This window comes from Palaemon carinicauda, chromosome 15, assembly GCF_036898095.1.
Source record: "Palaemon carinicauda isolate YSFRI2023 chromosome 15, ASM3689809v2, whole genome shotgun sequence".
NCBI lineage: Eukaryota > Metazoa > Arthropoda > Malacostraca > Decapoda > Palaemonidae > Palaemon > Palaemon carinicauda.
The window spans coordinates 116,315,494-116,319,734 of NC_090739.1; positions in this window are offsets into that span (position 1 = coordinate 116,315,494).

Sequence of the window (4,241 nt, forward strand, 5' to 3'; positions counted from 1 at the left end):
ATATACATATATATGTATATGTGGACACATATATATTTATATAAATATATTCATATATATACATATGTATATTTGGATATATATATATATATATATATATATGTATTTGTATATAGATATCTGTATATATATATATATATATATATATATACATACATACATATATATATTTACACACACACGCATATATACATATATTTATATATATATATATATATATATATATATATATACATATATATATATATATGGATAAGTTCATTGAATAAAGAAGTTATATTTTGCAAGGACAATTTTTTCCTTGTCTTTTAGAATTAATGGCTAAAATATTTACTGTATAAAAAAGAAGAATAGTAAAACCAACATAAACTCACAATATCAATATTGTTATTAAAAACTCTAATGCATCATTACATCAAGCAGCACAAGGACATCCACAAATATACATAGACCTCACCATGTGCCAATTAAAAAAAAAAATCAAATCCAATAGACCACTTAACCATTAATAAAGAGAGAAGGAGAACTCTGGTGCAGATATTGGTAGTGTTTACTGAAATTAAAACTGAAATCACCCAATAGAAATGTAGAGAAAATACTCAAGTTTGATAAAACTTGTTTCGACTCGTCAGGGTTCGAATGTTTGGCTTAATAAAAACTCTTATGAAAAAAAAAATTAATTCGTCGTTTGGTCTATGATCCCGGGATGGAGCAAATTCGATATTGATAGGTAATTGTGATTTATTGAAGTATATATATACATATATATAATATATATATATATATATACACTATTCATCTTGAATGGGCAATGCTTAGAATGATATTTTTGTCAACTTACAATTTACTGAAAAACAGCTAAATTAAGAAATAAGACAAAATGCTGTTGATTAAGAGAAATATTCAGTTTTCATTATCCCTAAAAGTTAAAGTAAAACCCTTCATAAAATATAAAACATTTTTAGTATTTCATCCAAAATAAAAGCATGTCTTTGAAAAAACGAAACTAGCCCTTGGGAATACCTGAAAATAAAAAGAAAAAAAGGGTTTGTCAAAGTTATCCTTTTTTTCACTATGCTAATGATTTCAGAGCTAAAACCTAATTCTGTTTTTTTTTTTTTACTTTTTTTCTCTCTTCTTTGTGGTATGTACAAGAATTTAGAAGTAGGAAAGGAAAAAATTTGATTTTTACCAATATATGTTTGATAGAATTAAATATCTTCACCGCTAACCGAAAAAAAAAATATAAATAAAAAGACATACAAAAGTAAGGAGGAAAACCCGCATTTGGAATCACACACATATAAGAAGTTTTTTTCAGAAAATTAAAGTAGTTAATGAATTTTTATTCTGTTAAGTCCTTATGATTTATTATTCACTTACACAATTACCAGGTAAATTTTGAAAGGCAGTTTTAGCACTTGGGTTCCAAATCCATTTAGTTCCTCTTTGAGCGTGTTGATGGCGATGTTGCCTTTCATTTGAAGATATTAGGGTTCACTCCCAATGTGCGGTCGGAATTTATTTCTTTCAAATAAAATTGTCTTGATTTTCATCATGCATTACATTTATAGGGATAGTTCGAATTAAAAACTACTAATTATGTCTCCTTGTGAGTCGGGAAGCTGTGAGAAACTTGTTGGTGGTTGACAGTGGTCTCACCAGGTAAAACACTGAATTATTGCATTAACATTTAGGGTCTGACTTCTTTGAGGACCTGTGTTCTCATGATTGATAGCTTATTGCCCCCCCCCCTCTCTCTCTCTCTCTCTCTCTCTCTCTCTCTCTCTCTCTCTCTCTCTCTCAGACATTTTACATTTTAAGAGTCCCGGGTTGTGGTTAATAGCATCTCATAACTATTTTTCTCTAAACCTCTGAATCACCCACGAAAGACTGATTGCTTTTCACAAATCAAAATTTACAAGATACTTATTTCTAATACGTAATTATTCCCTTTATAGCCTTAATTCCTTAATAAGGAATGTAGGTGTATCTCTTTATGCAGTGTATGGAGTGAAAGTAAGCTTCATTAATGAAACGGATGACAGAATAATAAATATGAAAAATATTGAACTTTCGGCTTAATAGATAGCTTAATACAATATGAAGTATTTAGATTACGTGGATTAGATAAATGGTAAAATGACGAAGGCGAGAATCACCTTAATCTTACTGCACCATGTATTTGATTAATACATTTTGAGTGAAAATAATTAATTATGGTTTATTTAGAGGTCTCGACATATTGCATTAAACTACCAATTAAATATCTACTTTGTTGCTTAATATAGTAATATTATGATCGCATTTTAAGTGTTAAAAATAGACTTTTTAAAATGTTAGAAAGGCTTTCTGTTAACAGCATTAAGACTTCCTCTATAATGCTATAATAATATTGTGATTGTTAAAATCAATTTAATATTCGTGAATGAAATAAAGTTTCATTTCACGCATATAATTTTTCAGATGTTTTTCTTGACATTTCAACCGCTTCTTTGATATTTATGTTTATTAATCATAAAAATTTCTTATAAAAATTCACGTGAAGTTTATTAAATTCAACTCCAATAAACATTTAGTGAATTGATGTAAAACTTAATAAAGTTTATCATTAGTTGTGTTTAATCTACCGTTAGCTCATAAACCGCCTCTTCATATATAAAGTAATTTAAAAACACAGTTGGTCCCGTTAAATTTTCCATCAATGAATGTATTTTTACTATATTATTATACCATTGTATGGAAAAGTGTGTATATATATATATATATATATATAGCGCTCTCTCTCTCTCTCTCTCTCTCTCTCTCTCTCATTAACGCATTCACGCGTGCGCATACAAGCAACTGTTCTTGCACACAGGAAAACATTGACATGAGACCTACTTCAAGGAATTTAAACATGGTCCAACCATTACGACCTGTCGATATAAATTCTTGGAGGAAGTAATGGTTTTGGAACACTCTTCTGGCCAAACACGACTTCTTACGTCATCGAGTCTATTTGGGTTGTCAAGGAATGACATCTGTTTTCTCTCTCCGACATTCAAATATTAAATACTCTCTCTCTCTCTCTCTCTCTCTCTCTCTCTCTCTCTCTCTCTCTAGACAAAAATATATTTACCAACGGAAATCTTTTTGCGAATGTATAAACAAGAGGGCTTTGACTCGGTTCAGTTAAGCAAATACCCCAATATTTGATCGATGGTAGTATGTGTGTAATCCTCTCCCTATTCTGTGTACTCTTCATGTGTTTACTCGTTAAGTTTGTTTATTCGTTTGTAAACAAACGAAAAAAGATTCTTTACGACAGAATACATTGTTTTCTTCCGTATGAGGAAGTTGAAAGATTCCTACGCAGCAGCAGGAGGAGGAGGAGGATAAGGAGAATGAGAAGGAGAAGGAGGAGGAAGAGAAGGAGAAGGAGAAGGAGGAAAAAGAGGAGGAGGAGGAGGAAGAGAGAGGAGGAGAAGGAGGAGGAAAAGGAGGAGGAGGAGGAGGAGGAGGAGGAGGAGGAGGAGAAGGAGAAGGAGAAGGAGGAGGAGGAGAAGAAGGAGGAGAAGGAGAAAGGGGAGGAGAATGAGGAGGAGGACAAGGAGAAGGAAGTGAAAGAAAAGAAGGAGGAACAGTAGCAGGAGGAGGAGGAGGAGGATAAGGAGAATGAGAAGGAGAAGGAAAAGGAGAAGGAGGTGTGGAGGATTAATTTTTTTTTTAGTTTTTTCATTTTTTGTTTTTTGCCAAATCCTGAGAGAGAGAGAGAGAGAGAGAGAGAGAGAGAGAGAGAGAGAGAGAGAGAGAGAGGGGGTAGTTAGTATATCGATTGTTTGTTGTGAGAAAGATTGTTTGTTTAAATGAGATTGTATGTTTATGTTTTAGTTAGATTATGACAGTGGTGAATGTCTTGGGTGAATGCTTATTTTGATTTTGACTGCAGCTAGACTGTTGTGAATGCTAGATTAGATTTTATATCATTTTTCGACCAGCGTGGAAGTGTTTATATATTTCAAAAGTAAGTACAGTTTTGTTTATATTTGCTTGTCGTGATTGTGAATGATAGGAACAATTTATTATTTATCTTTGATTATAGTGCGATAGTTTAGTTAGTTAGGAGTGTTCGTTAAGTGTTTTTCTTTTTTATTTTGGCAGGCCGTGATTCCTACTTTGAGAGATTTTTTTTTGTTGAATTCACTGTTGATGACCTGGCCTGGAACTGATCATATTTAGACTGCTTTTTGGATTGACGA